General features: G+C 29.6%; 1 long non-coding RNA gene across 1 annotated transcript; it reads left to right on the forward strand.

The window, feature by feature from the left end:
* Positions 1-26356, forward strand: LOC118214583. Its single transcript, XR_004762650.1, has 4 exons — positions 1-104; positions 2060-2406; positions 4299-4404; positions 26164-26356. It is a non-coding gene; the product is annotated as an uncharacterized LOC118214583 (long non-coding RNA).
* The last annotated feature ends 1021 nt before the right edge of the window (positions 26357-27377 follow it).

Below are 27377 nucleotides of genomic sequence, written 5' to 3' on the forward strand. Positions count from 1 at the left end.
GCCGTTTGTGTGCCATCCTTGCGGAGCTGCCAGCCACAGACGGCACTGGACCGGGCCAGATTTGATCCAAGTCCGTGTTGCTCACTCGAGCCACTCATTACCGGGTGAGCTACCCAGCAGCCCTCGTTTTTTTTTTTTTTTTTTTACATATTTGGACATAGTGCCTGAAGCAGGTCATTGGTGTGATGGACCGGGAGTCTAGATGCTTTGAGTGAGGAAGATTTTTCTATCTGTGAAGGTTTAACTCAAGTCAGAGTGGAATCACAGCACCAAGGTTACAAAGGATAAGAAGCCCTCGGGATCGATGGATCATAAACCTCAGACATCAATCAGCAACCCAACACAACAACCCCCCCCCCCCCCCCCCCACACACACACACACACACATAAATTAAATGCCGCTGTGCACTGAATTTCTGATATTAGATTGAAAGACAACAAACTGGAAATATTTTGGGATATTATTTCTCCCAGGTTGTCAAATAGAGGGTAAAATATTATCTCTCCTCTAGGAGATTTTTCCAGAGATAGCTACTTTGCGAGTTCTGATGTATAAAAACATTTTTTTAATTCTGAATTTTTATGCACACAATTCATGCAAGCTAGAAGTTATATATGTAATTGTACAGTGACTTGGGTTAGACCGTGTAGTCTTTATTTTTATTTGAAGTCTTGTCTGATGCATGCATTCATAAACTCCGCCAACTTTCTTCAATTTCCTTCAGAGTGAATTCCCTTTAAAAATGACTGTATATTTTTTGATTGATGTCTTCAGCAAACTAACAACCTTGTGGATATGTCTGGGATTACGGGTTAGATCAGAAGTTTTCTACATAGAAATAGAACTAAATGTTGTACCTTGCTGAGAGGTACAAATGAAAATTCCTGCTTCTGACAGTTTGCAGATCATCATCACATAAAATCTGAGGTTGTGCTTTGAACAAGTTTCTATATTGAAACTACAACAATGGTCGAATTCTACAAACCACCGCTCAAGGGTCCTTACTCGCTCACCTGCATACGACAACAGTTCTAGTTTCAGTATAGCAACTTGTTTGCAACTTACTTTTTTAAGCACATAACAAATTCAAAATTCATGGTTGAAATATTAATGGGTGTAATTGATCAAGTAGATCAAAACATGAATCTCTCTTAGTTTTACGTTAACCACAGACCTTATTTTCAGCAGAAAACATAATCCCTATGGGAAAAAAAAAAAATTGGAAATCTGCCAAGGGAACCAATGGTGGAAAAAACTTTCAGGTTGGCCTACAAAAAGACATTATCACTGTAGCACTCTATTACCTTAACCTGCATACTTATCTTTGGGCTGTGGATGGAAACCAGATTATGGGCCCTTGAAAAAAATATACCCCACACTATTCCTGCGCAGTACAATTTTCTTGAGGGCCCCAACCAGTCAGGGCCCTTGGAATCATCCTACCACCCCCCAACCCCCCCCACCCCGTTCGCACCACCACCCCCACCCCCCAATACGGCATCACTGCCTGGAGGAAACCCACATAGACATGTAGAGAATATGCAAACTCCACACAGAAAGGCCCTCAGCCAAGATTCAAACTCACACACACACACACACATGCAGGGCATCCGTGCTTGTCTGACTGAATGACAAACAAATCATCATTTGAAAAGATGATATTTTTAGGTTCATCAGGAGGCTCATAAGACCTGGATTCCAGCCCTTAGGCAGTTTTCCACTGCTGAACCATGTGTACGCCCCAGTATACTGTAGTACTACACATTTTAGAGTTCAGGATGTGTATATTAATTTGAGCAATAGCATCAAACAGCTTGAGGAATACTAAGCCAAGCCTACAGATACATTTATTAACCGATGAAACCACTGTGATTTATTGAAAATGTATTCTAGTTGATCTCACAAAGCTACTCAAATGCTTACATTTCAAGTAGTTTTGTTAATTTCTGAGGATTTCATAGGCATCTGCTGCAAGTATTTTGTATCGCAAATTCATTTCTATACATAGTTTGCCATTAATTTGTCTGTAAAGCTAAACATGCTGTTTCTTTCCTGTAGGAGCTGGGGATGTGTGGGCCCTTGAGCATTCCTTCCAAGAACCCAGCACCTTCTGCACTTTCTGCCTGAGGCCAGGTTTGAGCCATGTAGCCATGTTATTATAGTGAATCATTACGAAGGGGCAGAGAGCAAATGGAAAATGTTCATCTAGGACAGAAGTCAAAAGGCACATTTGCTTATTCTTGTGGAATATGTTAATGATTGTGAATCAGCCACAATGTGTAATCTTGCTCTGTGTACTGTGCTGTATTTTGTGCAGCTATTTATAAATGATCTAGTTGCATTGCTATGAATATGCCAAATAAATATGAAAAATGACACATGATTGATGACTGGCTAACAGACGTGTAAGTAATATTGTTATTGCAACCTACAAATCTATGTCAGTAAAACATTTTTGTAAAATTAAAATGTCTTGATTTAAAGTAAACAGAAAAATGAAGTAGCGCTTAACATTCAGGTTAATCTGTAAATTGAAACTTGAGCCTTCGACGGAGCACTGAAAAAAATGTTTCATTGGATAAATCTAAAATTTAGCTTCAGTTTGTGACACCTATATGTGAAAAAATTTAGGTTCATTTAAATGAACCTGAGATTTTTTTAATTGATAAAACCTAAAAAAGTATAGGTGTAAAAGATGTGGCTTATCCAGTGAAACATTTTTTATGTGTACTGTGTACCTGAATACCAAAAATCCTCATTTTCTTTTAAGATGATGGGATGAGAAAAGATTCTGTTCTCAAGCGACCGTGACCTGTCCGTCTCACTGATGCCCACATTTTCTGTAGTAAATTGGCAATAAACTGAAATGCAACACTGATCTGGCTCCGGTCATCTTTAATGCCACACTGAACTGGCTAACGCAAGCAAAAGTACATCTGGCAGAACACAGCTTGTCACAGCGTCTCTTCCAGGAGCTCCAGACAAGGTTACGTGTCCTCCTCTAAACCCACTGACAAGCTGCATTTCACTATGCATCTTGTTTCCTCAATGAAATAATATATTGTATTATGCACAGAAATGTACGGGTGAGGGGGGTACATGGTGCATGTTTGTGACTGAGTTGTTTTGTTCATTCTTATCCAAATCTACTTGAGAAGCCTTTTTTTTGTTTTCCCGACCATTCACAGCTATAATCGCCTTACTGCCTTCTGCAGCTCTACACTCAGCTGGGTTTAACCTTGAAACCGAGGTCAGTCATAACAAATGGAATCCACCTTTATTTAGAGGGCCCAGTCTGTGGCTTTCTATATGTGGAAGCCATTGGGAGAGGAATTTTAAGCAATTCTGTACAATGAACTATGTTTGAAATGCAAATAGTCTTGAGAGTGTGATAAAGGTGAGGGCGTGTATTAAGGGTGTGCATTCTCCTCTTGTGCTGTCTGTGTCTGGCCGCAGGCTGTATTCAAACAAAGACAGACAGCCTGAGCCAGATTTATGCTCTGTCATGTCACTTTCATGCAGGCAATATTTATTTATTTATTCATTTATTACTCTCAGTCATGTAGTTTAAGTCATGTAATTATAATAATGACTGCCCTAAGTTTTGTGGTCATCAACACCTGATAAGAGAGAATGCGAATACTAATGTGAATAGTCGCTATATAATATTTATGGTGAAATTAAAACTATTTAATACAGTGTTGTGTCTTACAAAATGACAGGCAATGGGTAGATATTCTACAGTTGTTATTTCTTGTAGTTACTCTGGGGACCTCGAACAGCAAACGTTTTTGATAAAACTTCACGGCAATAAATGACATTAAAGCAGTTTTTTTTTTTTTACCTAGTAATATAGATCCAATTACCTCAGACATTGTCATATGCTGCAGCTCATAAAAACACTGAGCTGGAGTTTGGGCAGGATCAAAATTTGGAACACCTCAAAAAATAAATAAAATCAGAACACTAATTTCATTGTGGGAAATAGACTGCACGTTCGCCATAAAGAAATATTGTGATTGTGGAGGTGGCAGTTGCAGTTACAGAGAAGGCACATCATGGGAATGTAGCACTCCATGCAAACATAGGCATCCTTTAATCTGAATATGATGAGATGAGTCCCATTATTTCCCCCCCGTGGGGATGTTTTCACCTTAAGTGAAAACGTAATCTGCTTTAATTGTGTGTCTCCCAGAGCATCACTGGCGGGTTTCCCACAGTTCCTTTCACCAGGAAGCCTGGCACACTAATAATAACATCCTCCTCCTGCCTCTCCCACCTCCCCCACCTCCCCCAGCCAACGCTGACTGAAAACCTGCTGATGAACCTGTCTGCCTGCCACCCATCACCAGGCCAGTGGACGTCAAATGTCAAATGCGTCTTTGAGGCAACATTACGGAGAGGTGAAGAACCCCATGACCCTGAAATCCTTCCTGCAGTCTGCTCCACCTGTGTATATTAATCTCTCTCACTGGTGTAGTTTGAGCATGTGCTCAGAACCATCCACCAACCCCCCTCCCCAAAAAGAGATTTAACATCATTTGTGAGAAGGCCAGCCAATGCCGCCATAGTTCTCGTCTGCAATATTTCCTATCCTCCTAATGATGGAGTCCAATAGGCAGTACTGTAACTCTAAGTCATGGGGGGGGGGAGGTGTGGGGACGGAGGTTTGAGGCAGACTTCTGCCAGTTTCTCTGCGGTCCTAAATATGGACTACCTCCCAAGGGCCAGAATGAAGGAGTCACACAGCCAGGATATAACAAGAAAAGGCTGGGGAAATAATGTATTTCTTGGTGTTTAATTATTAGAGTCGTTGAGGGTTAAAATAAATTGTCACAGAGAGCATGAGCAAGACTAGAGAGAAAAGAAAGAAAAGACAGGAAAGATTAAAACATAAAAATACATAACGGCAAGAATGGACTCATCATTTTACGTAGAGAAAGAGAGAGTGATATGGAATTGAAGTTTGAACCCCCTCTATATGTACCAGAGTGACCTTTTCTTCACTTTATGAAGGGTTCAACATGTGTGCCCCTGTTCTCAGGAGTGAGAGACAAGATAATATTTATGATGAAATCTGTTGGGACAGACTGTCCTTTTTTTGCCTAATTGGCTATCTACATTTATGAGGAGAGTGTCACAGTCCGTCCTTTCCTATTTATCAGTGCCTTTGTGCTTGGATACAAAAACAGAGACTCATAAGCTTGTCAGGAAGTGGACTGCGTATAATAAAGCATAAGTGTAAAATTCAGATATACATTTTGAATTATTCATTTATAAATTAGGTAAATAACCAGCATTAATGTCTTTATTTTGTTTCTATAAAACAGGTGTAGTTAACCTTTCTGTGACCTTTCTATGCTTGCTTAAGCAAGTGTGCACTAAATACAATTTTATGTCAGAAATGCACCAATACAATGAGAAATTCGATATTTATTCTAATAGGTTTTAGTCAAGTTGTATTCAAGTTTTTTTTTGTTGTTTTTTATAAAAAAGACAAATTGAAATTTCATGGTATAGGATAGATTTTCATAGCATAGGCACATACAAAATAAAATAATGTTTATTATTTGTGCTGCCATAATTGGCTTTGTTTTTCTTTGTGACTTTTTAATTTGGAGCATCATCACAAGGATTAAATTACAAAAATATATTTTAAAAGTAGTATAATGGGTGAGGAGCTGGTCACAGGTTTGATTCCCAGGTAGGACACTGCCGTTGTACCCTTGAGCAAGGTACTTAACCTACATTGCTTCAGTATACAGTATATCCAGCTGTATGAATGGATGCAATGTAAATACATGTTGTGTAAGTTGGTCTGGGTAAGAGCGTCTGCTAAATGGACATAATGTAATGTTAAATTTTTTATATTTTTTTGTATTTGTATACTTATAAACTGAGCAAATGGTTTTTATATATGTAATGTAACTTTAATTGAATCCCAAACATATTACAGCTGCACATCAGAATGAATTGAACACACTTATCATTTAAAAAGTGCTATGTAAATAGCTGTGTACAAAACAACCAAACTTATCTGATGAACCAGATGGACCAGTAGATTCCCATTTACTAGTTTGAAGGGAAATGTGCTTTGTCCATCTCTTCAAAATCTCACAGGCCACAGAATTATAATGCAATTGGACAGTGAACTGGATAAAATGAATGCAAGAAGGAACTGGAGCATTAAATTTAATTCAGAATTAATTTTCGAGCATACTGTAGAAAAATGAAAAAATTAAATTAGACTTACTGACAAGAATTTTGCTTGGAGGGCTTTTAATTTATAATATAAATTTAGTTGTTTCTAGTACTTAACCTGATAATACAATTGAAAATGAATTCTCGACAACTGGAAAGAACCTAACCCTAACGTTAACCCTAACATTGCGGCACCCTTGTCAATTAACATAGAACATCAATTGGAAGACTTTGGGCCCTATTTTTGTGATAACCAAAGTGGAGAATACATTTTAAAAATTCATAGGACCTTCTGAACGTGCAAATTATGAAAAATCTGTCATTATATCATTCAGGGGGATGGTGAAAAACATTTATATGGCAACCAGAGTGAAATAAATAAATAAATAAAAATTGCTAACAGACTTATAATATTGATGTCCATAAAAATGGGCAAAATACAAAAGACTATAGTCTTATGCATAAAATGTAAAAAATCTATAAAAAAGGGAGATTGGGTATAATATTTCTATGCCAAATATGTCTTATGTCCAAAATGTGAAAAATCAACAAAAAATTTTAATATGGAATTTTTTCATTCAGGAAGATGGGGAATACCGTTTCTATGGCAAATAAAGAGAAATTAATTAATTAAAAAATGTTTGCAGATTTTTATGTTGAAAATATTGATTTCCATGTAAATGAGCAAATATGTAAGACTATAGTCTTATGCCCAAAATGTGAAAAATCAACAATAATTTTAAATATGGAATGTTTTCATTCAGGGAGATGGGGAATAATGTTTCTAAGCCAAATAAAGTGAAAGAAATTAATTAAAAATTGTTTCAAGATTTTTATAATGAAAATTGATTTCCATGGCAATGGGCAAAATATATAAGACTATAGTCTTATGTCCAAAATGTGAAAAATCAACAAAAAAATTTTAATATGGAATATTTTCATTCAGGAAGATGGGGAATACTGTTTCGATGCCAAATAAAGAGAAAGAAATTAATTAAAAAATGTTTGCAGATTTTTATGTTGAAAATATTGATTTCCATGGAGATGGGCAAGTATGTAAGACTATAGACTTATGTCAAAAATGTGAAAAATAAACAAAAAATTTTAATATGGAATTTTTCCATTCAGGAAGATGGGGAATACTGTTTCTATGCCAAATAAAGAGAAAGAAATTAATAAAAATTTGTTTCCAGATTTTTATGTAGAAAAATTGATTTCCATGTAAATGAGCAAATATGTAAGACTATATAGTCTTATGCCCAAAATGTGAAAAATCAACAATAATTTTAAATATAGAATTTTTTCATTCAGGAAGATGGGGAATACTGTTTCTATGCCAAATAAAGTGAAAGAAATTAATAAAAAAATGTTTCCAGACTTTTATGTTGAAAATATTGATTTCCATGGATATGGGCAAGTATGTAAGACTATAGTCTAATGTCCAAAATGTGAAAAATCAACAAAAATTTTAAATATAGATTTTTTTCATTCAGGAAGATGGGGAATACAGTTTCTAGGCCAAAAAAAGTGAAAGAAATTAATAAAAAATTGTTTACAGATTTTTATGTTGAAAATATTGATTTCCATGTAAATGAGCAAATATGTAAGACTATAGTCTTATGCCCAAAATGTGAAAAATCAACAATAATTTTAAATATGGAATGTTTTCATTCAGGGAGATGGGGAATAATGTTTCTATGCCAAATAAAGTGAAAGAAATTAATTAAAAATTGTTTCAAGATTTTTATAATGAAAATTGATTTCCATGGCAATGGGCAAAATATATAAGACTATAGTCTTATGTCCAAAATGTGAAAAATCAACAAAAAATTTTAATATGGAATTTTTTCATTCAGGAAAATGGGGAATACTGTTTCTATGCCAAATAAAGAGAAATAAATTAATAAAAAAATGTTTGCAGATTTTTATGTTGAAAATATTGATTTCCATGTAAATGAGCAAATATGTAAGACTATAGTCTTATGCCCAAAATGTGAAAAATCAACAAAAAATTTTAATATGGAATTTTTTCATTCAGGAAGATGGGGAATACTGTTTCTATGCCAAATAACGAGAAATAAATTAATAAAAAAATGTTTCCAGATTTTTATGTTGAAAATATTGATTTCCATGTAAATGAGCAAATATGTAAGACTATAGTCTTATGCCCAAAATGTGAAAAATCAACAAAAAATTTTAAATATGGAATGTTTTCATTCAGGGAGATGGGGAATAATGTTTCTATGCCAAGTAAAGTGAAAGAAATTAATTAAAAATTGTTTCAAGATTTTTATAATGAAAATTGATTTCCATGGCAATGGGCAAAATATATAAGACTATAGTCTTATGTCCAAAATGTGAAAAATCAACAAAAAATTTTAATATGGAATTTTTTCATTCAGGAAGATGGGGAATACTGTTTCTATGCCAAATAAAGAGAAATAAATTAATAAAAAAATGTTTGCAGATTTTTATGTTGAAAATATTGATTTCCATGTAAATGAGCAAATATGTAAGACTATAGTCTTATGTCCAAAATGTGAAAAATCAACAATAATTTTAAATATGGAATGTTTTCATTCAGGGAGATGGGGAATAATGTTTCTATGCCAAATAAAGTGAAAGAAATTAATTAAAAATTGTTTCAAGATTTTTATAATGAAAATTGATTTCCATGGCAATGGGCAAAATATATAAGACTATAGTCTTATGTCCAAAATGTGAAAAATCAACAAAAAATTTTAATATGGAATTTTTTCATTCAGGAAGATGGGGAATACTGTTTCTATGCCAAATAAAGAGAAATAAATTAATAAAAAAATGTTTGCAGATTTTTATGTTGAAAATATTGATTTCCATGTAAATGAGCAGATATGTAAGACTATAGTCTTATGCCCAAAATGTGAAAAATCAACAATAATTTTAAATATGGAATGTTTTCATTCAGGGAGATGGGGAATAATGTTTCTATGCCAAATAAAGTGAAAGAAATTAATTAAAAATTGTTTCAAGATTTTTATAATGAAAATTGATTTCCATGGCAATGGGCAAAATATATAAGACTATAGTCTTATGTCCAAAATGTGAAAAATCAACAAAAAATTTTAATATGGAATTTTTTCATTCAGGAAGATGGGGAATACTGTTTCTATGCCAAATAAAGAGAAATAAATTAATAAAAAAATGTTTGCAGATTTTTATGTTGAAAATATTGATTTCCATGTAAATGAGCAAATATGTAAGACTATAGTCTTATGCCCAAAATGTGAAAAATCAACAATAATTTTAAATATGGAATGTTTTCATTCAGGGAGATGGGGAATAATGTTTCTATGCCAAATAAAGTGAAAGAAATTAATTAAAAATTGTTTCAAGATTTTTATAATGAAAATTGATTTCCATAGCAATGGGCAAAATATATAAGACTATAGTCTTATGTCCAAAATGTGAAAAATCAACAAAAAATTTTAATATGGAATTTTTTCATTCAGGAAGATGGGGAATACTGTTTCTATGCCAAATAAAGTGAAAGAAATTAATAAAAAAATGTTTCCAGATTTTTATGTTGAAAATATTGATTTCCATGGACATGGGCAAGTATGTAAGACTATAGTCTTATGTCCAAAATGTGAAAAATCAACAAGAATTTTAAATATAGATTTTTTTCATTCAGGAAGATGGGGAATACACTTTCTATGCCAAAAAAAAAGTGAAAGAAATTAATAAAAAATTGTTTACAGATTTTTATGTAGAAAAATTGATTTCCATGTAAATGAGCAAATATGTAAGACTATAGACTCATGCCCAAAATGTGAAAAATCAACAATAATTTTAAATATGGAATGTTTTCATTCAGGGAGATGGGGAATAATGTTTCTATGCCAAATAAAGTGAAAGAAATTAATTAAAAATTGTTTCAAGATTTTTATAATGAAAATTGATTTCCATGGCAATGGGCAAAATATATAAGACTATAGTCTTATGTCCAAAATGTGAAAAATCAACAAAAAGTTTTAATATGGAATTTTTTCATTCAGGAAGATGGGGAATACTGTTTCTATGCCAAATAAAGAGAAATAAATTAATAAAAAAATGTTTGCAGATTTTTATGTTGAAAATATTGATTTCCATGGCAATGGGCAAAATATATAAGACTATAGACTTATGTCCAAAATGTGAAAAATCAACAATAATTTTAAATATGGAATGTTTTCATTCAGGGAGATGGGGAATAACGTTTCTATGCCAAATAAAGTGAAAGAAATTAATTAAAAATACTTTCAAGATTTTTATAATGAAAATTGATTTCCATGGCAATTGTCAAAATATATAAGACTATATATAGTCTTATGTCCAAAATGTGAAAAATCAACAATAATTTTAAATATGGAATGTTTTCATTCAGGGAGATGGGGAATAATGTTTCTATGCCAAATAAAGTGAAAGAAATTAATTAAAAATTGTTTCAAGATTTTTATAATGAAAATTGATTTCCATGGCAATGGGCAAAATATATAAGACTATATAGTCTTATGTCCAAAATGTGAAAAATCAACAAAAAATTTTAATATGGAATTTTTTCATTCAGGAAGATGGGGAATACTGTTTCTATGCCAAATAAAGAGAAATGAATTAATAAAAAAATGTTTGCAGATTTTTATGTTGAAAATATTGATTTCCATGTAAATGAGCAAATATGTAAGACTATAGTCTTATGCCCAAAATGTGAAAAATCAACAATAATTTTAAATATGGAATGTTTTCATTCAGGGAGATGGGGAATAATGTTTCTATGCCAAATAAAGTGAAAGAAATTAATTAAAAATTGTTTCAAGATTTTTATAATGAAAATTGATTTCCATGGCAATGGGAAAAATATATAAGACTATAGTCTTATGTCCAAAATGTGAAAAATCAACAAAAAATTTTAATATGGAATTTTTTCATTCAGGAAGATGGGGAATACTGTTTCTATGCCAAATAAAGAGAAATAAATTAATAAAAAAATGTTTGCAGATTTTTATGTTGAAAATATTGATTTCCATGGCAATGTGCAAAATATATAAGACTATAGACTTATGTCCAAAATGTGAAAAATCAACAATAATTTTAAATATGGAATTTTTTCATTCAGGGAGATGGGGAATAATGTTTCTATGCCAAATAAAGTGAAAGAAATTAATTAAAAATACTTTCAAGATTTTTATAATGAAAATTGATTTCCATGGCAATGGGCAAAATATATAAGACTATAGTCTTATGTCCAAAATGTGAAAAATCAACAATAATTTTAAATATGGAATGTTTTCATTCAGGGAGATGGGGAATAATGTTTCTATGCCAAATAAAGTGAAAGAAATTAATTAAAAATTGTTTCAAGATTTTTATAATGAAAATTGATTTCCATGGCAATGGGCAAAATATATAAGACTATAGTCTTATGTCCAAAATGTGAAAAATCAACAAAAAATTTTAATATGGAATTTTTTCATTCAGGAAGATGGGGAATACTGTTTCTATGCCAAATAAAGAGAAATAAATTAATAAAAAAATGTTTGCAGATTTTTATGTTGAAAATATTGATTTCCATGTAAATGAGCAAATATGTAAGACTATAGTCTTATGCCCAAAATGTGAAAAATCAACAATAATTTTAAATATGGAATGTTTTCATTCAGGGAGATGGGGAATAATGTTTCTATGCCAAATAAAGTGAAATAAATTAATTAAAAATTGTTTCAAGATTTTTATAATGGAAATTGATTTCCATGGCAATGGGAAAAATATATAAGACTAGTCTTATGTCCAAAATGTGAAAAATCAACAAAAAATTTTAATATGGAATTTTTTCATTCAGGAAGATGGGGAATACTGTTTCTATGCCAAATAAAGAGAAATAAATTAATAAAAAAATGTTTGCAGATTTTTATGTTGAAAATATTGATTTCCATGGCAATGGGCAAAATATATAAGACTATAGACTTATGTCCAAAATGTGAAAAATCAACAATAATTTTAAATATGGAATGTTTTCATTCAGGGAGATGGGGAATAATGTTTCTATGCCAAATAAAGTGAAAGAAATTAATTAAAAATTGTTTCAAGATTTTTTATAATGAAAATTGATTTCCATGGCAATGGGAAAAATATATAAGACTATAGTCTTATGTCCAAAATGTGAAAAATCAACAAAAAATTTTAATATGGAATTTTTTCATTCAGGAAGATGGGGAATACTGTTTCTATGCCAAATAAAGAGAAATAAATTAATAAAAAAATGTTTGCAGATTTTTATGTTGAAAATATTGATTTCCATGTAAATGAGCAGATATGTAAGACTATAGTCTTATGCCCAAAATGTGAAAAATCAACAATAATTTTAAATATGGAATGTTTTCATTCAGGGAGATGGGGAATAATGTTTCTATGCCAAATAAAGTGAGAGAAATTAATTAAAAATTGTTTCAAGATTTTTATAATGAAAATTGATTTCCATGGCAATGGGCAAAATATATAAGACTATAGTCTTATGTTCAAAATGTGAAAAATCAACAAAAAATTTTAATATGGAATTTTTTCATTCAGGAAGATGGGGAATACTGTTTCTATGCCAAATAAAGAGAAATAAATTAATAAAAAAATGTTAGCAGATTTTTATGTTGAAAATATTGATTTCCATGGCAATGGGCAAAATATATAAGACTATAGACTTATGTCAAAAATGTGAAAAATAAACAAAAAATTTTAATATGGAATTTTTCCATTCAGGAAGATGGGGAATACTGTTTCTATGCCAAATAAAGAGAAAGAAATTAATAAAAATTTGTTTCCAGATTTTTATGTAGAAAAATTGATTTCCATGTAAATGAGCAAATATGTAAGACTATATAGTCTTATGCCCAAAATGTGAAAAATCAACAATAATTTTAAATATAGAATTTTTTCATTCAGGAAGATGGGGAATACTGTTTCTATGCCAAATAAAGTGAAAGAAATTAATAAAAAAATGTTTCCAGACTTTTATGTTGAAAATATTGATTTCCATGGATATGGGCAAGTATGTAAGACTATAGTCTAATGTCCAAAATGTGAAAAATCAACAAAAATTTTAAATATAGATTTTTTTCATTCAGGAAGATGGGGAATACAGTTTCTAGGCCAAAAAAAGTGAAAGAAATTAATAAAAAATTGTTTACAGATTTTTATGTTGAAAATATTGATTTCCATGTAAATGAGCAAATATGTAAGACTATAGTCTTATGCCCAAAATGTGAAAAATCAACAATAATTTTAAATATGGAATGTTTTCATTCAGGGAGATGGGGAATAATGTTTCTATGCCAAATAAAGTGAAAGAAATTAATTAAAAATACTTCTTAGATTTTTATAATGAAAATTGATTTCTATGGCAATGGGCAAAATATATAAGACTATAGTCTTATGTCCAAAATGTGAAAAATCAACAATAATTTTAAATATGGAATGTTTTCATTCAGGGAAATGGGGAATAATGTTTCTATGCCAAATAAAGTGAAAGAAATTAATTAAAAATTGTTTCAAGATTTTTATAATGAAAATTGATTTCCATGGCAATGGGCAAAATATATAAGACTATAGTCTTATGTCCAAAATGTGAAAAATCAACAAAAAATTTTAATATGGAATTTTTTCATTCAGGAAAATGGGGAATACTGTTTCTATGCCAAATAAAGAGAAATAAATTAATAAAAAAATGTTTGCAGATTTTTATGTTGAAAATATTGATTTCCATGTAAATGAGCAAATATGTAAGACTATAGTCTTATGCCCAAAATGTGAAAAATCAACAAAAAATTTTAATATGGAATTTTTTCATTCAGGAAGATGGGGAATACTGTTTCTATGCCAAATAACGAGAAATAAATTAATAAAAAAATGTTTCCAGATTTTTATGTTGAAAATATTGATTTCCATGTAAATGAGCAAATATGTAAGACTATAGTCTTATGTCCAAAATGTGAAAAATCAACAATAATTTTAAATATGGAATGTTTTCATTCAGGGAGATGGGGAATAATGTTTCTATGCCAAATAAAGTGAAAGAAATTAATTAAAAATTGTTTCAAGATTTTTATAATGAAAATTGATTTCCATAGCAATGGGCAAAATATATAAGACTATAGTCTTATGTCCAAAATGTGAAAAATCAACAAAAAATTTTAATATGGAATTTTTTCATTCAGGAAGATGGGGAATACTGTTTCTATGCCAAATAAAGTGAAAGAAATTAATAAAAAAATGTTTCCAGATTTTTATGTTGAAAATATTGATTTCCATGGACATGGGCAAGTATGTAAGACTATAGTCTTATGTCCAAAATGTGAAAAATCAACAAGAATTTTAAATATAGATTTTTTTCATTCAGGAAGATGGGGAATACACTTTCTATGCCAAAAAAAAGTGAAAGAAATTAATAAAAAATTGTTTACAGATTTTTATGTAGAAAAATTGATTTCCATGTAAATGAGCAAATATGTAAGACTATAGACTCATGCCCAAAATGTGAAAAATCAACAATAATTTTAAATATGGAATGTTTTCATTCAGGGAGATGGGGAATAATGTTTCTATGCCAAATAAAGTGAAATAAATTAATTAAAAATTGTTTCAAGATTTTTATAATGAAAATTGATTTCCATGGCAATGGGCAAAATATATAAGACTATAGTCTTATGTCCAAAATGTGAAAAATCAACAAAAAATTTTAATATGGAATTTTTTCATTCAGGAAGATGGGGAATACTGTTTCTATGCCAAATAAAGAGAAATAAATTAATAAAAAAATGTTTGCAGATTTTTATGTTGAAAATATTGATTTCCATGGCAATGTGCAAAATATATAAGACTATAGACTTATGTCCAAAATGTGAAAAATCAACAATAATTTTAAATATGGAATTTTTTCATTCAGGGAGATGGGGAATAATGTTTCTATGCCAAATAAAGTGAAAGAAATTAATTAAAAATACTTTCAAGATTTTTATAATGAAAATTGATTTCCATGGCAATGGGCAAAATATATAAGACTATAGTCTTATGTCCAAAATGTGAAAAATCAACAATAATTTTAAATATGGAATGTTTTCATTCAGGGAGATGGGGAATAATGTTTCTATGCCAAATAAAGTGAAATAAATTAATTAAAAATTGTTTCAAGATTTTTATAATGAAAATTGATTTCCATGGCAATGGGAAAAATATATAAGACTAGTCTTATGTCCAAAATGTGAAAAATCAACAAAAAATTTTAATATGGAATTTTTTCATTCAGGAAGATGGGGAATACTGTTTCTATGCCAAATAAAGAGAAATAAATTAATAAAAAAATGTTTGCAGATTTTTATGTTGAAAATATTGATTTCCATGGCAATGGGCAAAATATATAAGACTATAGACTTATGTCCAAAATGTGATAAATCAACAATAATTTTAAATATGGAATGTTTTCATTCAGGGAGATGGGGAATAATGTTTCTATGCCAAATAAAGTGAAAGAAATTAATTAAAAATTGTTTCAAGATTTTTATAATGAAAATTGATTTCCATGGCAATGGGAAAAATATATAAGACTATAGTCTTATGTCCAAAATGTGAAAAATCAACAAAAAATTTTAATATGGAATTTTTTCATTCAGGAAGATGGGGAATACTGTTTCTATGCCAAATAAAGAGAAATAAATTAATAAAAAAATGTTTGCAGATTTTTATGTTGAAAATATTGATTTCCATGGCAATGTGCAAAATATATAAGACTATAGACTTATGTCCAAAATGTGAAAAATCAACAATAATTTTAAATATGGTATGTTTTCATTCAGGGAGATGGGGAATAATGTTTCTATGCCAAATAAAGTGAAAGAAATTAATTAAAAATACTTTCAAGATTTTTATAATGAAAATTGATTTCCATGGCAATGGGCAAAATATATAAGACTATAGTCTTATGTCTAAAATGTGAAAAATCAACAATAATTTTAAATATGGAATGTTTTCATTCAGGGAGATGGGGAATACTGTTTCTATGCCAAATAAAGAGAAATAAATTAATAAAAAAATGTTTGCAGATTTTTATGTTGAAAATATTGATTTCCATGTAAATGAGCAAATATGTAAGACTATAGTCTTATGCCCAAAATGTGAAAAATCAACAATAATTTTAAATATGGAATGTTTTCATTCAGGGAGATGGGGAATAATGTTTCTATGCCAAATAAAGTGAAATAAATTAATTAAAAATTGTTTCAAGATTTTTATAATGGAAATTGATTTCCATGGCAATGGGAAAAATATATAAGACTAGTCTTATGTCCAAAATGTGAAAAATCAACAAAAAATTTTAATATGGAATTTTTTCATTCAGGAAGATGGGGAATACTGTTTCTATGCCAAATAAAGAGAAATAAATTAATAAAAAAATGTTTGCAGATTTTTATGTTGAAAATATTGATTTCCATGGCAATGGGCAAAATATATAAGACTATAGACTTATGTCCAAAATGTGAAAAATCAACAATAATTTTAAATATGGAATGTTTTCATTCAGGGAGATGGGGAATAATGTTTCTATGCCAAATAAAGTGAAAGAAATTAATTAAAAATTGTTTCAAGATTTTTATAATGAAAATTGATTTCCATGGCAATGGGAAAAATATATAAGACTATAGTCTTATGTCCAAAATGTGAAAAATCAACAAAAAATTTTAATATGGAATTTTTTCATTCAGGAAGATGGGGAATACTGTTTCTATGCCAAATAAAGAGAAATAAATTAATAAAAAAATGTTTGCAGATTTTTATGTTGAAAATATTGATTTCCATGTAAATGAGCAGATATGTAAGACTATAGTCTTATGCCCAAAATGTGAAAAATCAACAATAATTTTAAATATGGAATGTTTTCATTCAGGGAGATGGGGAATAATGTTTCTATGCCAAATAAAGTGAGAGAAATTAATTAAAAATTGTTTCAAGATTTTTATAATGAAAATTGATTTCCATGGCAATGGGCAAAATATATAAGACTATAGTCTTATGTTCAAAATGTGAAAAATCAACAAAAAATTTTAATATGGAATTTTTTCATTCAGGAAGATGGGGAATACTGTTTCTATGCCAAATAAAGAGAAATAAATTAATAAAAAAATGTTAGCAGATTTTTATGTTGAAAATATTGATTTCCATGGCAATGGGCAAAATATATAAGACTATAGACTTATGTCAAAAATGTGAAAAATAAACAAAAAATTTTAATATGGAATTTTTCCATTCAGGAAGATGGGGAATACTGTTTCTATGCCAAATAAAGAGAAAGAAATTAATAAAAATTTGTTTCCAGATTTTTATGTAGAAAAATTGATTTCCATGTAAATGAGCAAATATGTAAGACTATATAGTCTTATGCCCAAAATGTGAAAAATCAACAATAATTTTAAATATAGAATTTTTTCATTCAGGAAGATGGGGAATACTGTTTCTATGCCAAATAAAGTGAAAGAAATTAATAAAAAAATGTTTCCAGACTTTTATGTTGAAAATATTGATTTCCATGGATATGGGCAAGTATGTAAGACTATAGTCTAATGTCCAAAATGTGAAAAATCAACAAAAATTTTAAATATAGATTTTTTTCATTCAGGAAGATGGGGAATACAGTTTCTAGGCCAAAAAAAGTGAAAGAAATTAATAAAAAATTGTTTACAGATTTTTATGTTGAAAATATTGATTTCCATGTAAATGAGCAAATATGTAAGACTATAGTCTTATGCCCAAAATGTGAAAAATCAACAATAATTTTAAATATGGAATGTTTTCATTCAGGGAGATGGGGAATAATGTTTCTATGCCAAATAAAGTGAAAGAAATTAATTAAAAATACTTCTTAGATTTTTATAATGAAAATTGATTTCTATGGCAATGGGCAAAATATATAAGACTATAGTCTTATGTCCAAAATGTGAAAAATCAACAATAATTTTAAATATGGAATGTTTTCATTCAGGGAAATGGGGAATAATGTTTCTATGCCAAATAAAGTGAAAGAAATTAATTAAAAATTGTTTCAAGATTTTTATAATGAAAATTGATTTCCATGGCAATGGGCAAAATATATAAGACTATAGTCTTATGTCCAAAATGTGAAAAATCAACAAAAAATTTTAATATGGAATTTTTTCATTCAGGAAAATGGGGAATACTGTTTCTATGCCAAATAAAGAGAAATAAATTAATAAAAAAATGTTTGCAGATTTTTATGTTGAAAATATTGATTTCCATGTAAATGAGCAAATATGTAAGACTATAGTCTTATGCCCAAAATGTGAAAAATCAACAAAAAATTTTAATATGGAATTTTTTCATTCAGGAAGATGGGGAATACTGTTTCTATGCCAAATAACGAGAAATAAATTAATAAAAAAATGTTTCCAGATTTTTATGTTGAAAATATTGATTTCCATGTAAATGAGCAAATATGTAAGACTATAGTCTTATGTCCAAAATGTGAAAAATCAACAATAATTTTTAATATGGAATGTTTTCATTCAGGGAGATGGGGAATAATGTTTCTATGCCAAATAAAGTGAAAGAAATTAATAAAAAATTGTTTCAAGATTTTTATAATGAAAATTGATTTCCATAGCAATGGGCAAAATATATAAGACTATAGTCTTATGTCCAAAATGTGAAAAATCAACAAAAAATTTTAATATGGAATTTTTTCATTCAGGAAGATGGGGAATACTGTTTCTATGCCAAATAAAGTGAAAGAAATTAATAAAAAAATGTTTCCAGATTTTTATGTTGAAAATATTGATTTCCATGGACATGGGCAAGTATGTAAGACTATAGTCTTATGTCCAAAATGTGAAAAATCAACAAGAATTTTAAATATAGATTTTTTTCATTCAGGAAGATGGGGAATACACTTTCTATGCCAAAAAAAAGTGAAAGAAATTAATAAAAAATTGTTTACAGATTTTTATGTAGAAAAATTGATTTCCATGTAAATGAGCAAATATGTAAGACTATAGACTCATGCCCAAAATGTGAAAAATCAACAATAATTTTAAATATGGAATGTTTTCATTCAGGGAGATGGGGAATAATGTTTCTATGCCAAATAAAGTGAAAGAAATTAATTAAAAATTGTTTCAAGATTTTTATAATGAAAATTGATTTCCATGGCAATGGGCAAAATATATAAGACTATAGTCTTATGTCCAAAATGTGAAAAATCAACAAAAAATTTTAATATGGAATTTTTTCATTCAGGAAGATGGGGAATACTGTTTCTATGCCAAATAAAGAGAAATAAATTAATAAAAAAATGTTTGCAGATTTTTATGTTGAAAATATTGATTTCCATGGCAATGTGCAAAATATATAAGACTATAGACTTATGTCCAAAATGTGAAAAATCAACAATAATTTTAAATATGGAATTTTTTCATTCAGGGAGATGGGGAATAATGTTTCTATGCCAAATAAAGTGAAAGAAATTAATTAAAAATACTTTCAAGATTTTTATAATGAAAATTGATTTCCATGGCAATGGGCAAAATATATAAGACTATAGTCTTATGTCCAAAATGTGAAAAATCAACAATAATTTTAAATATGGAATGTTTTCATTCAGGGAGATGGGGAATAATGTTTCTATGCCAAATAAAGTGAAATAAATTAATTAAAAATTGTTTCAAGATTTTTATAATGAAAATTGATTTCCATGGCAATGGGAAAAATATATAAGACTAGTCTTATGTCCAAAATGTGAAAAATCAACAAAAAATTTTAATATGGAATTTTTTCATTCAGGAAGATGGGGAATACTGTTTCTATGCCAAATAAAGAGAAATAAATTAATAAAAAAATGTTTGCAGATTTTTATGTTGAAAATATTGATTTCCATGGCAATGGGCAAAATATATAAGACTATAGACTTATGTCCAAAATGTGAAAAATCAACAATAATTTTAAATATGGAATGTTTTCATTCAGGGAGATGGGGAATAATGTTTCTATGCCAAATAAAGTGAAAGAAATTAATTAAAAATTGTTTCAAGATTTTTATAATGAAAATTGATTTCCATGGCAATGGGAAAAATATATAAGACTATAGTCTTATGTCCAAAATGTGAAAAATCAACAAAAAATTTTAATATGGAATTTTTTCATTCAGGAAGATGGGGAATACTGTTTCTATGCCAAATAAAGAGAAATAAATTAATAAAAAAATGTTTGCAGATTTTTATGTTGAAAATATTGATTTCCATGGCAATGTGCAAAATATATAAGACTATAGACTTATGTCCAAAATGTGAAAAATCAACAATAATTTTAAATATGGTATGTTTTCATTCAGGGAGATGGGGAATAATGTTTCTATGCCAAATAAAGTGAAAGAAATTAATTAAAAATACTTTCAAGATTTTTATAATGAAAATTGATTTCCATGGCAATGGGCAAAATATATAAGACTATAGTCTTATGTCTAAAATGTGAAAAATCAACAATAATTTTAAATATGGAATGTTTTCATTCAGGGAGATGGGGAATACTGTTTCTATGCCAAATAAAGTGAAAGAAATTAATTAAAAATTGTTTCAAGATTTTTATAATGAAAATTGATTTCCATGGCAATGGGCAAAATATATAAGACTATAGTCTTATGTCCAAAATGTGAAAAATCAACAAAAAATTTTAATATGGAATTTTTTCATTCAGGAAGATGGGGAATACTGTTTCTATGCCAAATAAAGAGAAATAAATTAATAAAAAAATGTTTGCAGATTTTTATGTTGAAAATATTGATTTCCATGGCAATGGGCAAAATATATAAGACTATAGACTTATGTCCAAAATGTGAAAAATCAACAATAATTTTTAATATGGAATGTTTTCATTCAGGGAGATGGGGAATAATGTTTCTATGCCAAATAAAGTGAAAGAAATTAATAAAAAATTGTTTCAAGATTTTTATAATGAAAATTGATTTCCATAGCAATGGGCAAAATATATAAGACTATAGTCTTATGTCCAAAATGTGAAAAATCAACAAAAAATTTTAATATGGAATTTTTTCATTCAGGAAGATGGGGAATACTGTTTCTATGCCAAATAAAGAGAAATAAATTAATAAAAAAATGTTTGCAGATTTTTATGTTGAAAATATTGATTTCCATGGCAATGGGCAAAATATATAAGACTATAGACTTATGTCCAAAATGTGAAAAATCAACAACAATTTTAAATATGGAATGTTTTCATTCAGGGAGATAGGGAATAATGTTTCTATGCAAAATAAAGTGAAAGAAATTAATAAAAAAATGTTTGCAGATTTTTATGTTGAAAATATTGATTTCCATTGAGATGGGCAAGTATGTAAGACTATAGTCTTTTGTCCAAAATGTGAAAAATCAACAAAAAATTTTAATATGGAATTTTTTTATTCAGGAAGATGGGGAATACTGTTTCTATGCCAAATAAAGAGAAATAAATTAATAAAAAAATGTTTGAAGATTTTTATGTTGAAAATATTGATTTCCATGTAAATGAGCAGATATGTAAGACTATAGTCTTATGCCCAAAATGTGAAAAATCAACAATAATTTTAAATATGGAATGTTTTCATTCAGGGAGATGGGGAATAATGTTTCTATGCCAAATAAAGTGAAAGAAATTAATTAAAAATTGTTTCAAGATTTTTATAATGAAAATTGATTTCCATAGCAATGGGCAAAATATATAAGACTATAGTCTTATGTCCAAAATGTGAAAAATCTACAAAAAATTTTAATATGGAATTTTTTCATTCAGGAAGATGGGGAATACTGTTTCTATGCCAAATAAAGTGAAAGAAATTAATAAAAAAATGTTTCCAGATTTTTATGTTGAAAATATTGATTTCCATGGATATGGGCAAGTATGTAAGACTATAGTCTTATGTCAAAAATGTGAAAAATCAACAAGAATTTTAAATATAGATTTTTTTCATTCAGGAAGATGGGGAATACACTTTCTATGCCAAAATAAAGTGAAAGAAATTAATAAAAAATTGTTTCAAGATTTTTATAATGAAAATTGATTTCCATGGCAATGGGAAAAATATATAAGACTATAGTCTTATGTCCAAAATGTGAAAAATCAACAAAAAATTTTAATATGGAATTTTTTCATTCAGGAAGATGGGGAATACTGTTTCTATGCCAAATAAAGAGAAATAAATTAATAAAAAAATGTTTGCAGATTTTTATGTTGAAAATATTGATTTCCATGGCAATGTGCAAAATATATAAGACAGACTTATGTCCAAAATGTGAAAAATCAACAATAATTTTAAATATGGAATGTTTTCATTCAGGGAGATGGGGAATAATGTTTCTATGCTAAATAAAGTGAAAGAAATTAATTTAAAATACTTTCAAGATTTTTATAATGAAAATTGATTTCCATGGCAATGGGCAAAATATATAAGACTATAGTCTCATGTCCAAAATGTGAAAAATCAACAATAATTTTAAATATGGAATGTTTTCATTCAGGGAGATGGGGAATAATGTTTCTATGCCAAATAAAGTGAAAGAAATTAATTAAAAATTGTTTCAAGATTTTTATAATGAAAATTGATTTCCATGGCAATGGGCAAAATATATAAGACTATAGTCTTATGTCCAAAATGTGAAAAATCAACAAAAAATTTTAATATGGAATTTTTTCATTCAGGAAGATGGGGAATACTGTTTCTATGCCAAATAAAGAGAAATAAATTAATAAAAAAATGTTTGCAGATTTTTATGTTGAAAATATTGATTTCCATGTAAATGAGCAAATATGTAAGACTATAGTCTTATGCCCAAAATGTGAAAAATCAACAATAATTTTAAATATGGAATTTTTTCATTCAGGAAGATGGGGAATACTGTTTCTATGCCAAATAAAGAGAAATAAATTAATAAAAAAATGTTTGCAGATTTTTATGTTGAAAATATTGATTTCCATGTAAATGAGCAGATATGTAAGACTATAGTCTTATGCCCAAAATGTGAAAAATCAACAATAATTTTAAATATGGAATGTTTTCATTCAGGGAGATGGGGAATAATGTTTCTATGCCAAATAAAGAGAAATAAATTAATAAAAAAATGTTTGCAGATTTTTATGTTGAAAATATTGATTTCCATGGCAATGGGCAAAATATATAAGACTATAGACTTATGTCCAAAATGTGATAAATCAACAATAATTTTAAATATGGAATGTTTTCATTCAGGGAGATGGGGAATAATGTTTCTATGCCAAATAAAGTGAAAGAAATTAATTAAAAATTGTTTCAAGATTTTTATAATGAAAATTGATTTCCATGGCAATGGGCAAAATATATAAGACTATAGTCTTATGTCCAAAATGTGAAAAATCGACAAAAAATTTTAATATGGAATTTTTTCATTCAGGAAGATGGGGAATACTGTTTCTATGCCAAATAAAGAGAAATAAATTAATAAAAAAATGTTAGCAGATTTTTATGTTGAAAATATTGATTTCCATGGCAATGGGCAAAATATATAAGACTATAGACTTATGTCCAAAATGTGAAAAATCAACAATAATTTTAAATATGGAATGTTTTCATTCAGGGAGATGGGGAATAATGTTTCTATGCCAAATAAAGTGAAAGAAATTAATTAAAAATTGTTTCAAGATTTTTATAATGAAAATTGATTTCCATGGCAATGGGAAAAATATATAAGACTATAGTCTTATGTCCAAAATGTGAAAAATCAACAAAAAATTTTAATATGCAATTTTTTCATTCAGGAAGATGGGGAATACTGTTTCTATGCCAAATAAAGAGAAATAAATTAATAAAAAAATGTTTGCAGATTTTTATGTAGAAATATTGATTTCCATGGAGATGGGCAAATATGTAAGACTATAGTCTTATGCCCAAAATGTGAAAAATCAACAATAATTTTAAATATGGAATGTTTTCATTCAGGGAGATGGGGAATAATGTTTCTATGCCAAATAAAGTGAAAGAAATTATTTTAAAAAATTTTCAAGATTTTTATAATGAAAATTGATTTCCATGGCAATGGGCAAAATATATAAGACTATAGACTTATCCATGGAAATCAATATGTTGAAAACATTGATTTCCATGGATATTAGCAAAATACATATTACACAGTGAATTCAATTATTACAAATTTTTTTAAGACATTTATGAGGAATAATTGGATTCAATGGATAATCATCAGAATACATAACACTCAGAACTCACAAATTGATTAAATACATTTTTGATTTAAAAATGTTTCAGTTGAAATTCTTTTAAATTCACAAAATCACAATTTAATGAATTAAATAGTTGATGAACACATTCATTGACAAACCTGGAATTAACAGCAATATATATATAACTACACTCTTATATTCAAAATGTTTTCATTTAGCCAAATCATGTTTATTCAACAACCACAATGAAATAAATGAATGAAAATGTGTTTGAAGATATTGATGAGAATAAAGCTGTTTTATATAGCAGAACACCCAAATGTGAATAAAGCAACCACTCTAAGCAGGCAGTGTTTAAATTTAGATGGATGTGAAATCAAGCACAATGAAGTAAATGAACAATAATGTGGCAAAATACATTCATCATGACCTGACCTGGAATAAACAGCAACATAAACTACAAGGCCAAAAGTATGTGGACACTTGGCATCCAACATCTCATCCAAAATTATGGTATTAAAATTTCATCTATGCCCAAAGAAATCAAAAGTTGGGCCACTCTTTTCTGCTATAACAACCTCCAGTCTTCTTCAAAGGCTTTATTCTAGATGTTTGAACATTGCTGCAGGGATTTGCTTCCATTTAGCTCGAAGAGCATTAGTTAGGTTGGGCACTGATTGGCTCACAGTTGTCATTCCAGTTGATCCCAAAGGTGTTGGATGGGGTTGAGGTCCGGGCTTCTTGCAGGCCAGTGAAGTTCTTCCACATCGACCTCGATAAAACCATTTCTGTATGGACCTCGCTGTGTGCTGAAACTGGAAAGGGCCATGCCCAAACGTTTGCCACAACGTTGGAAGCACAGAATCATCTAGAATGTTATTGCAGTACAATTACCTTCACTGGAACTAAGGGGCCGAGCCAAACCATGAAAAACAGTCCCAGACCAAGGGGTGTCCAGATACTTTTGGTCATATAGCATACATACAACAAAATGCAGAATATACAAAAAGTGAAGAAGTGAACATTCTGAACATGCTATTTTTAAAATCAAATGGACGTGAAGAGTTTATTCAACAAACAGTGAAATACATTAATGAGAATGTGCTTAAATACATTTTATTTTATTCAAAAAGCATGGTGAATTACACGAAAGAAAATAAAATACACAAGACTATTATCTTTACTCCAAAAAGTAAAAAAATGTAAAATCCTGAAATGGATGACAAATCATCTCTTTTCGAGAACCGTGGTGAAATACCTGAATTAGAATGTGACATTCGTAATGAAAAAAAAAAAAGATTTAATCCAAAAGGGGCTCATTTCACACTGAGCCAATCAGTGCTAATCCGAGCAAATAGAAAAGGGGTATTGCTTGACAATTGAAAGTATTCTTCAGTTATGCACTACAGTGGTCTTCCGTAGTCTAACAGATCTACTATTGAGCTGACCAATGTATTCTTGCATGTTCATAAAACAGCCTTTGAATGCCTGCCTTGTTTTAGCATTGTAGTGTTATTGTTGCAATTATAAATTAAATAAGGCGTCCATTATGTACCTGTGTATATCCTTAATGAATTTTAGTAACCACCCCATTACCAATCATATTACTGAATAAATTGGCTTTCCTGTTTGTGTCACAGTCACAGTTTCAGCATCTCTCCTCCTCATCTCCTCCTTTCCTGTGCATTCAGGTTCCTATTGTTTGGGGAATGATCACCTGCAAGGTAATTTAACCCAAGACTCCAAGCCATAAACACATCTGTCAGCCTGTCTCTACAACACCACAACTCCAACAACGCTTGGTATAGTTTGCCAACTGCTGCTACCATATTTCTTTGTTGTGTGAATATCATTAAAGTACACCCTGCCTCAGTGTGACCCCAGCCTAATGAATGTGCTAAACACATCCAAAAAAAGGTTTGTCCCTTATCGTGCTTTGGTGAATAACTATGCAAATTATGTTTATTATAAGATATTTGGGCGAACAAACGGTGGCAGAGGGTGGGGCTCTTTGTTTCTCAAATCTGTGTGCTAATTTTAAAATCCTCCTTCACACTTCTCCTCTCTTGCATTTTTATCCTCTAAGAAGGAAGCCTGTTCCAGCACCAAGCATCCCCATAATGGAGTGATTGGAATTGGAATGGAGTTTTCCATTAATTTTACCAAGCGACAGACACCCTATTCAATTATACTGATCAAGCAGTGCATTTCCTGAACAGAACTGTGTTTGTCTTACAGAAAAACACTATAGGGATAGAAAGATATTGTCCTCTCTGTCACACAGGCTGTTATTGAATCTGTTTTTCATGAATAATTGAAATGCTTTCAATTGACGAACGAACTGCTAATGTAGGAAGTCGCAGCTCTCATCAAATCACCTAAAAAAGCTTGTGACTTGTGTTAGCATGTGTGAATATAGGTGTTTCTGGAAGGATCTATAAAGCTCAGGGCAGTGATTCTGCATACTTATTTCCAGCATCATCCCATTTTGAAGCATTTCATCATGATTATGATTGACATTTTGAAAAAGTTTACATAGAAAGAGGTAAACCTAAACAAATGGCGCTCCCAGAGACATGATTGGGAAGAACATTTTTCAGCCATAACTTCCCCAATGCAGAGGTTAACCATTACTCACCACCTTTGACCTCCTGAACCAATCCCAATTCTCTTCTCTGCCATATTTTTACACTAAAAAGCACAAAAAGACAGTGCCAAATGGGACAGACTGAATTTCCTAATTATCATGTTTGTCAGCTTGCTCCTCTGAAGTTATTATAGTGCCAGGGTAATTGTGTTCCCTGGAGGTTAATGAAGGCAATGAAACGTCTGTCACCTGTTGGGACAAAGTGTGAATGATGTTTCCTCAATAATGGAGCAATCATAATGTTGAAGCACGCCTCTG

This window comes from Anguilla anguilla, chromosome 15 (genome assembly GCF_013347855.1).
Source record: "Anguilla anguilla isolate fAngAng1 chromosome 15, fAngAng1.pri, whole genome shotgun sequence".
NCBI classification, from domain to species: Eukaryota; Metazoa; Chordata; class Actinopteri; order Anguilliformes; family Anguillidae; genus Anguilla; species Anguilla anguilla.